The sequence below is a fragment of the Mus musculus genome, chromosome 10 (genome assembly GCF_000001635.26).
Source record: "Mus musculus strain C57BL/6J chromosome 10, GRCm38.p6 C57BL/6J".
NCBI lineage: Eukaryota > Metazoa > Chordata > Mammalia > Rodentia > Muridae > Mus > Mus musculus.
Window position 1 is genome coordinate 82,926,246 of NC_000076.6, and position 10,005 is coordinate 82,936,250.

The window sequence follows — 10,005 nt, forward strand, 5'->3', positions numbered from 1 at the left end:
GTAATGAGACGTTTCCCTCGTCCTTCCTAGTGATTATTTCAAACAATGGATGGTGTTTGCAGAAGTGAGACTGGGAATAGAGATTCCTAATGAGTAGTTCTGGCAATAATTAGTTATTTTCTATATTTATTGAAAACGACTGCGTCCAGCATTGCTGTTTTCTCTGGAGAGAAAAATGGGATGATTGCTACAGCTATTTATCTGCTTCCCGATTGTAATGACTAGCGGTTGCCATTTTTTAATTACTAGGACTAAAAAAAATGCTGTCCCTTAGCTGAGGTGGCTCTGGAGTCATTAGTAATGCATTTGTATCAGAATGTAGCCGGCACAAGGAGAATAAATAGGTTCTTGGCTGGGCTGTGTGCCTCTCAGAGGGCCTGCTGGGACCGAAGCAAGGCAGTTCCTTTTTCTCTTTTCTTTTTTCTTTTTTAAAGATTTATTTATTTATTATATGTAAGTACACTGTAGCTGTCTTCAGATACTCCAGAAGAGGGCGCCAGATCTTGTTGGTTGTGAGCCACCATGTGGTTACTGGGATTTGAACTCAGGACCTCTGGAAGAGCAGTGAGTGCTCTTAACCACTGAGCCATCTCTCCAGCCCTCCTTTTTCTTGAGAACCAGCTCTATGACAAAGGAGATCTTCTCATGGTCAGGCATGCACTAGGAAATGTTTACTGCTTGAATCCCAGGGGACTATTTCCTAACTGAGTAGTCAGCTTCCACAATGTGGCAGACTGTAAGGATTTTAACACAGCATCATGGAACTGGCATGTGTGAGCTGGTTCCGGAACATCTCTAGATTTAAAAAAAAAAAAAATGACATCTTTAACATGTATTAGCTGGGTGCAATCCAGTGCTTGGAAGGTGGAGACCAAAGAATCAGGAGTTCAAGTCTAGCCTGGGCTATGTAGAAGGTTTGAGGCAAGCCTGAGCTTTGTGAAACTCTATCTCAACAAACAAACAGACAACAAACAAACAAACAAACAAACAAACTGTAAATGTAACTTTTATTCACTTGATTGTTTCAGAGGCTCACTGCTAAATAAGCTCACTCTTTCTAGTTCTTTCCAATCTCTGGCTGGTTGATTCCACTCAGCTGTTCTGGCTCAAACTTCTCTTGAAGCTGACTGATTCCAACTGGCTTCTCTCAGCTTCTGACTGAATTGCTCTGCTTGATGTCAAACTAACTCTAGCAATCTGTTCTAATTTTCTGGCTCCTTCTGAGTCTCTGGCTTGTTCTGTCTTCACCTGTGCCTAGCTTGTTCTTTCTCTACAACCGGTCTTCGTAAAATTGTGCTTATAAAAACTGCCTCTGAGACTGCCATACCCAGGGATCCATCCCATAATCAGCCTCCAAATGCTGACACCATTGCATACACCAGCAAGATTTTGCTGAAAGGACCCAGATGTAGCTGTCTCTTGTGAGGCTATGCCGGGGCCTAGCAAACACAGAAGTGGATGCTCACAGTCAGCTAATGGATGGATCACAGGGCCCCCAATGGAGGAGCTAGAGAAAGTACCCAAGGAGCTAAAGGGATCTGCAACCCAATAGGTGGAACAACAATATGAACTAACCAGTACCCCGGAGCTCTTGACTCTAGCTGCACATGTAGCAGAAGATGGCCTAGTCGGCCATCATTGGGAAGAGAGGCCCCTTGGTCTTGCAAACTTCATATGCTTCAGTACGGGGGAAAGCCAGGGCCAAGAAGTGGGAGTGGGTGGGTAGGGGAGGGAGGGAGGGTCTGGGGGACTTTTGGGATATCATTTGAAATGTAAATGAAGAAAATACCTAATTAAAAAAATAAATTAAAAAAAGAGAGGAATAAGAAGAAAAGAGAATAAACAGGTTATTTTGAAGAAAAAAAAAACAAAACTGCCTCTGAATTCCACATCACTGTTCTACACCTCAACCCACTGAGTCAACTGAACTGACTGACTAGAACTCAAGAGTTCTGGGTGCCTCTGTCTCCTGAATGCTGGGGTTAAAAGCCTTACCCTTTACCTTAGCTTTCCTTTACCTGAAACTTGCCCTATACCAGGCTGCTCTTGAACTCAGATCTGTTTGCCTTTATCTCCTGGGATTAATGGCAGGGTTGTATTCCAGTTGGATCACACAGACTTAGAAAGTCTTTTGATGTGATCCCTTGCCAGAGCAGCCATGTCGCTGGATTAAAATTCCTCTACAACAAACAAACAAACAAACAAACAAAGGCACTACCACAACAATAAAGCTACATATATTGAGGGCTTACATCTCAGGAGGTGCCCTGGATGCAGGCAGAAGTTCTGTCCAACCATGACTAAAGTAGCAGAGGCAGGAAAGGGGTAAAGAGGAAGGGTAGGGGTAAAGCCAGATCAGAATGGGCACTGGATAGTGGACATGGCTGTGTCCTCTGAGAAGTGTCATCATCAGGAATATGGAGGAAGGGGTGAGTCCACAAAATGGCCGGGCAAAGAACATTCTAGCAAGAGAGGCTGGCCTGTAGTGAGGTCAGAGGTGACAAGTCTGGGAGTTAGTCTCTGCTTCAGAAGGTCCTGAGATCTGGGGACTGTTGAAGGCAGCTTCTGAGACAGCTAGAAGAAGACCCCTCCATTATGCTTTCCCCCTCCATTACTTAGGGGGCTGTGATAATCCTCATTTTTTTTTCCATTTTTTATTAGGTATTTAACTCATTTACATTTCCAATGCTATACCAAAAGTCCCCCATATCCACCCACCCCCACTCCCCTGCCCACCCACTCCCCCTTTTTGGCCCTGGTATTCCCCTGTACTGGGGCATATAAAGTTTGCAAGTCCAATGGGCCTCTCTTTCCAGTGATGGCCGACTAGGCCATCGATAATCCTCATTTTTATTCTTGGGTCTCCACATACCCCCAGCTCCTCCAGTATCTCAGACGGTGCCTGAAAGCCTCATTCCTCGGGTGTTTCCTGCAGTCCTGCCTGGGACAATTTTATTTGTCCGCTCCTGACTTCCCATCCTGAGAACTGAACCTGACCCTACCTCACTGATAAATATTTATGGGATTCATCAAATCAATGAAATGCAAGCACCTGATTATTTCATTAAGACTTCCAGGCAGGCCTGGCCTGAGCTGTTACCCTGTCCTCAAACTGTGTGAGCACTCCCCCCTTCACTGTTCTTGTTTGCTGCTGGACACCTACCCCTGTGCCTGGCTGCATGTGCCTATAAACATTCGTGAGATGATTGAACGAATGGGTATGCATGGGTATTATTGTATTCTAAATTACAGTTATTTTCATTCCAAATTACTTTTATTCTTTCTTCACATTACAGAGAGGACATTTTATTGATTCGTTTGAGATTGTATGTGCGTGGAGATGAAATTATCTATGAATTTCATTCTGACACCTCTCAGACGCCCTGGAGTCTCTTATTTGGTTGTGGGGGTGGGGACATCGAACAGTCCCATTTAAGAAGGACAGGGCATGGCAGAATTTTCTGGTATACATTTTTTTTTCAAATACTTACCTATTGTGCATGTGCGTGCGTGTGTGTGTGTGTGTGTGTGTGTGTGTGTGTGTGTGTGATCTAATGAGTTACATAGGGTAAATGTGAATGCCAGAGAACAATTTGAGGGCATTGTTTTTCACCTTTCACAATGTGGACTCCTGATGGTTAATTAAACCCAGGTCTTCAGACCTGGCAGCAAGCATCTTTACTTACTGTATCTTTTTGTCCTAGTTTATTTTCTCAGACAGCATCTTGCTATTCATCTCCCAAGTGCTGGGTATGCACTGCCACCACCTCCAGTTTAGTCTCCTGTTTGAACAGCCCCTTTGAGTCACCTGAGTGGCCCCGTGGCCCCTAGAGAACGTGTGGGGATGGGGAAACAGAGGATACAACTGGAGATTTCCCGGAGTCTCACCCGTACAAAGGCAGGGCTGCCTCCTCAGACTGGGCCAGGAGCACCGGCTGGAATAGTAGAGCCACAGGGATTGCAGTGAATAACTCAGGTCATGTTGCAGTGGGTATTCAGTGCACGAAGGACGAAGGCAGCCAGGTGTGCTGTAACATGCCTGTAATCACTCAAGAGACAGAGGCAGATGGATCTCTGTGAGTTCGAGGCTAGCCCAATCTACATAGTGAGACCACGTTTCAACCTAACCCAGCCCAACCCAACCCAACCAACCAAGAACACCAAAAAGAAGGCAATGCTGGGCGTGGTGGCGCACACCTTTAATATCAGCACTGGGGAGGCAGAGGCAGGTGGATTTCTGAGTTCGAGGCCAACCTGGTCTACAGAGTCAGTTCCAGGACAGCCAGGGCTATACAGAGAAACCCTGTCTCGAAAAAAAAAAAAAAAAGCCAGAGGAGGAGTAACTCCAGAGGAAGGGCCCCCTGATTGTCAGAGTCAAGCCTGCTGGCTTTTACCCCTAGCTCTACACTAACTGTGAGCTAGGAGCTCTGCATACATCTCAGGTACTTTAGTACTTTAGTGTGTGGATGAAGTAGGCATTGCTTTTAGTCTCTCATCTGTGGCAAAGGCTCTGGGTTCGACTTTCTTTCTTTATTTATTTTACACAGATTTCTCATAGAAAAACTCACAGCAATGCTTTACCTCCAGAAGCAGCTGGTAGGTCAGTGGAGAGCAAGCTTTCTGGGAGCATCGAGCAGGAACATAGCATAAGCTCCAACACCCTCATCCTGGGGTGGAGACTGGAGTCCTTCATCTGTGTTAGACACAAGGGATCCAGCCTCAGGAATGAATGAGTTTGCTTGATATAAGACTGCCTGGTTAGGGGCGGTCCAGGGCTTAAATGCAGGCCTCTGGCTCCATTCGTACAGAGAGGAAGCAGGAACTATACAAGGGTCTCAGGGAAATGAACATAATGGGCTATATGTATGGTGTATGGATATGTGTGGAGCCAGGAGAGGGTGTGTGCGTGTGTGTGTGTGTGTGTTGTGTATGTATGTATGTATGTATGTATGTATGTATGTATGTATATATGTATATATGTATGTATGTGTATGGAGTATGGAGCCAGGGGAGGGCAGTGTGTGCATGCGTGTGTGCGTGTGTGTTGTGTATGTATGTATGTATGTATGTATGTGTATGGAGTATGGAGCCAGGGGAGGGCAGGGTGTGTGTGTGTGTGTGTGTGTGTGTGTGTGTGTGTGTGTGTGTGTGGTATAGCCTGGAGAGGCCAGATACATATTTGGATCATAGGACTGTAAGGACTTGACAAGGCTCCAATCTAAGGGAGACCCAGGGAATAGTTACAGCTTGAGTTCCAAAGGCAGCCTGTTGGCAGAGTTCCTTCTCACTCAGGGACTTAGTTCCCTCAAGTCTTCAGACGACTCTGTGAGGTCCACTTAAAGTTAGGAGAGCCATCTGCTTCCCTCAGAGTACATCCACTTGAGTGTTAATACCACGATCATCAATAACAACAAAAATTTGTCACGGAAGCATCCAGAATCATGTTGTGCCAAGCAGGTGGGCACAGTCAAGCTGACACATAAAAACATTATGTTATCCTTTTACATAATGTTAAAAATACTGAAGGCCATTAATTTGCAGCGTAAAAGTTTGAACACTATATCAGTATCTTCATTCTAGGCACACAAGCGTCAGAAAGTGCGTGTTTGTCTCCAAGAGGAGTCATCACACCCAATGCTCCAACTTCACGGTTTCCACAGAGGGCTTCAGGAAATTTCCCCGGGTAAGTAAGAGCTCTCTACAGTCTGCCTGCTGAGGCTGGCACAGCAGGGCCATCACACAAGGAAGGTGGCAAAGGGCTTTGCCTCCTGCTTAGGGCCCTGTCTTCTCTTCTTCTATGACATCTTTTCCTCCCTCTACTTCCAGCCTGTTTGGGGAAGGTAGGGAAGGTCTTCCTTTTGATCTGAAGGGAAAGCTGTAAAGGTTTCTTACCTCAAGTTGGGAGTGTGTCACACTGTAGGTCTGGACTGCTGGAGACTGTTGCGTCGAATGTGTGGAACGAATTGGAAAATGAAACTGGCCGCAGCAAAGCCAAGAGGAAGCAGAAATAGATTTTTGATCACATTATTGGAGGACCTGGATCCAGCCATACCAGAAGTCATTTACTTAGCTCTCCTATACTTTTATGGAAAATGACAAATTGTCTTTTCTCTAGCTTAAGCAGTTGAGTTTGGTTGTCACTTTGCCCTGAAAGGGCTCATCATTCTGTCTGATACAACATTCTTCTGTGAAAGTAGGCCAGCACATAACTGTGTTGTGTTTTTTGTTTTGTTTTCTGATCACCTAATTGTTCTAGTTAAGATGTCACAGGTAGGTTGGAGATTTCGAAGATGACTAAGACATATTCCCTGACATCAAGGAGCCTGTCGTCAGGAAGGCCAATTGCATGGCAGATGTGCACAGGGCTATAAAGCTTCGACACTTATGTGGGTACTCACAGGATCCCCCAAAGAATAAGCATTTGACATGATCTGGGAGCGGGTGAGCCAATTTCAGCTTCTTTTCACAGTCTGAAAGGTCTTTGCAGGTAGGGCTGAACTCGGCCTCTGTGTGTGTGTGTGTGTGTGTGTGTGTGTGTGTGTGTGTGTGTGTGTGTGTGTTATGTAGATAGCCCTGGCTAATGAGGCTTGCTGTACAAACCAGGCTGAGCTTGAATTCCTGATCTGCCTGACTCTACCTCCCAACTGCTAGGATTACAGGTGCCATGTGCCCTGGAGGGGGTGGGGGAACCATGTCAGTTTGCATGCTCTCATTCAGCTGATCTGGAGGGAGGAGAGCATGTGGGTGAGATGAGACAGGTTGGGTGGGTGAAGCCTGGTACACTGCTGTCCTGCCTCACACTCCGTCTCTCCTTGACCTTCTGCCCTCTCGGTCAGTGTCAAACTCCAGGCAGGTCCCAACGCCCACTGTCTCACAGAGGATGTTCCCAGCATTCATTTCCCTCAAGAAGCAGAGGATGCCCTTGGCCTCCTGAACCAACGAAGTAAGGGACAGGAAGCTGCCCATGGCACCAGATGTGCACATCTGTAACCTATGTCCACTCATGGTAGGAGCTCTGCCAAGAGGCACCAAACTGTTTCCCACAGCCCTCTGATGCTTCAAGCTGATTTATCCCTGTGTGTTCTGGGGGAGGGGCAGAACTTCTGTGTCCTTCTTCAGCCAGCATCCCTGTCACGAGTGCTCAGCAGCCACCCCTGGCGTAAATGGAGAAGGTGAGCTCTGTGTGTGAGCATGTGTGTGCCTGTGTGCAAGTGTGTGTCCAGTGAGATAGAGTGGAAGGAAGAATGATCAGGAGCCAAAATGGGAGAATAATGTGAGTCTTGAGCAGAGAGCATCGATGGCCCTCTCCGTGAGGACCGCATCCCAACCTCAGCAGAAGTCTGAAGCTGAGTCAGCGCTCACCCCTGTCTGTATATGAGATGTTTCTTAGTCACACGTACTTAGTGAAGCCTTCTTTATAGAGCAGGTGCAGAAGAAATGAACAGTAACTGCTGTTAAAGCAACAATTGAAAAAGTTCTATCAGTATGGCTGGGGACGCAATTCAGTTAGGAGAGGGGGTCACCTAGCATCCTGAGGCCCCGAGCTTCATCCTCAATACTGCTTACACCAGTTTAAGTCTGAAATCCCAGCTCTCGGGAGGTGAAAGCTGGAGGGCAGGAAGTTCAAGGTCAGCTTCAGTTCAAGGCCCGTCTGGGGTACATAAGACTTGTCTCTAAAACAAGAGCCAGCGAGATGTCTCAGCGGGTAAAGGCACCTGTAGATTAAGCCTGGCAACCCAAGTTCAATCCTCAGATATCACATAAAGGTGAGAGGAGAGAACTGACTTTTGGCAAGTTGTCCTCTGATCTCTATATGGTCACTATGTCATGTGTGCCCCCACACGCATCATGCCCACACACAAAATGATAAATAGAATTTTAAAGCAAACCAGGGCTGGCCAGATGGATCATCAGATAAAGGGACAGCAGATAAAGGCACTTGCTTCACAAGCGGAATGACCTGAATTAGATCCTGGGAAGGATGCAAGGAGAGATCCAACTCTACAAAGTTGTCCTCTGATGTCCACATGGGTGCTGTGGCACAGGTGCCCCTCCCCCGACCCCACCTCACGTGCACGCGTGCACATATAAACACGCGGTCATTTTAAATAAAAATGTAATAAACAATATATATGCTCTCTCTCTCTTTCTCCTCCCCCACCCCAGTTCCTGTGTGCACTCACCCTTCCTGTTATTAGATGGTGTCAGTACCATGTGTGACACTCTATCAGGCTACTACAACCGACTATGAAACACTGTAACTGTCAGTATGATGAATGAGATGGCAACTAAGTGACAAAGTGGCAGATAGGATAGGGATACCCTGGATAGGGGTGGGGGCATGGTTCCATCCTAGGAAGAAAGACTTCATAGACTCCATCACATGGCTCAGCGTGGCAGTCAACGGAATTATTTAGCTCTGGAATTTTCCGTATGGTGTTTGCAAACCACTGCAGAGCTCAGGTAACGGAAAGTATAGGAAGTGAAATCATGGCAAAGTGAAACCCTGGGCAGGAAGGAGGTGGTGTGGAAGCTTGGGCTGCCTCCCAGGGAGCTGTTGGGGAGGAACTGGTACTTGATCCAGCAGGTGACAGTGTGTCTACCTGGCCAGTGGGGACAGGGAGAAAGAGGGAGACGGCAGCCCGTGGGTCACAGTTAACCAGGGTCCGGGGTAGATGTGACAGTGGAAAAGGACCAGGTAGGAATAGATGTGAGGACTGTGAGAAGATGCGGGGATATGGGGCTGGGCTGGGCTGGGGTCAAGTGGGTAGGAGGGCCGAGTGGGTGGGCGGGGCCGAGCAGGTGGGAGGGATCGAACAGGTGGGAGGCCCTGAGGGGGTGGGAGGGTCTGCGCTGGTGGGAGCGTCCAAGTGAGTTGAACTGAGTATCTGTGGTGCCCTACAAAGGGAAATGCTCGAATCAGAAATGGGAAGTGAAATTAAGGAGTAGATTCTGAGAAGAAACGGGGTGAGAATAGAGAAAGGCCTTGCTTCAGCGAGTCTGAGGTCGAGACCAGGTGAAGCTTTTGATCTGTAGCTGGAGATGTGAGGGAGGCATCAGCCTGGAGCCTGGTTGTGACGGCCAAATGCAGGTGTCAGGAAGGGAACAGACCCCGGGGAAATCCCAGACCTCAGCTCTCCTGGTTAGCACCCCGAGCTGGGCTTGGCTGTTGACTCTCTGGTTGCTCCCAGTCTCAGATTTGCTCTGTGGTTGGGTAGTGAGTCTAGATGGAGAATGAACAGGAAGGCATGGCAGAGAGCTAGTGAGGCTGAGTTCACCATTCATAGGACACAGAGGCAAGCATCAGGGTGTAGGACACAAAGACCCTATAGGATTAAAACATTTGTCCACTAGTGGGCTGACTGGAGGCTGAATCCTGCAGACCCATGCTTCACCCCAGGATACCTTCTTCCCAGGAGTCTGCATAAGGCCAAGAGCTGAGCTGTGACCGCACAACTCGTCTCCAATCCCATGCCATGCCCTGGATCCTGCCCCTTACAGGAGAGTCTCTACTTCCTGAATGGGAATCTCCATCTTTAAATCTGCATCTCTCAATTCAATCGTGGCAGGATGGTTTAAGCCACGAGAATATCAGGTGTTACTGGTGAGCCAGAATTTTAAACACTATACTGCAAATTCTCTACCCAGAAGTTTGGAAAGAAGGCAGCGTGCTTAAGGCTGAGCCGTGAGTCATGAGGATTCTCAAGTCTGTCAGAGAGCCTTTCTTGGACTATGGACTCTTTGGGCAATAAATGCTTATAGGTGCCCAGAATCTCTCTCTCTCTCTCTCTCTCTCTCTCTCTCTCTCTCTCTCTCTCACACACACACACACACACACACACACACGGAATTGCAGATAGAGCCAGAGCTATTGAAGCCTAGCTATCAAGCTAGTATTAAGACAGCCTGGCACTGACATACGTTACAGAGAGACTGTGATATGGTTAGTGAAAGACAGGTCAGTGGGTTCAATAACGTAGAAGCAGTGAGTGCTGGTGCTGCCTC

General features: G+C 47.4%; 1 long non-coding RNA gene across 1 annotated transcript; it reads right to left on the reverse strand.

The window, feature by feature from the left end:
• Positions 1 to 757: 757 nt before the first annotated feature.
• Gm33781 lies at positions 758 to 8,392 on the reverse strand. Its single transcript, XR_380633.3, has 4 exons — positions 8,184 to 8,392; positions 5,893 to 5,976; positions 3,889 to 4,048; positions 758 to 795 (listed from the first exon to the last, which is right to left on the reverse strand). It is a non-coding gene; the product is annotated as a predicted gene, 33781 (long non-coding RNA).
• Positions 8,393 to 10,005: the final 1,613 nt, after the last annotated feature.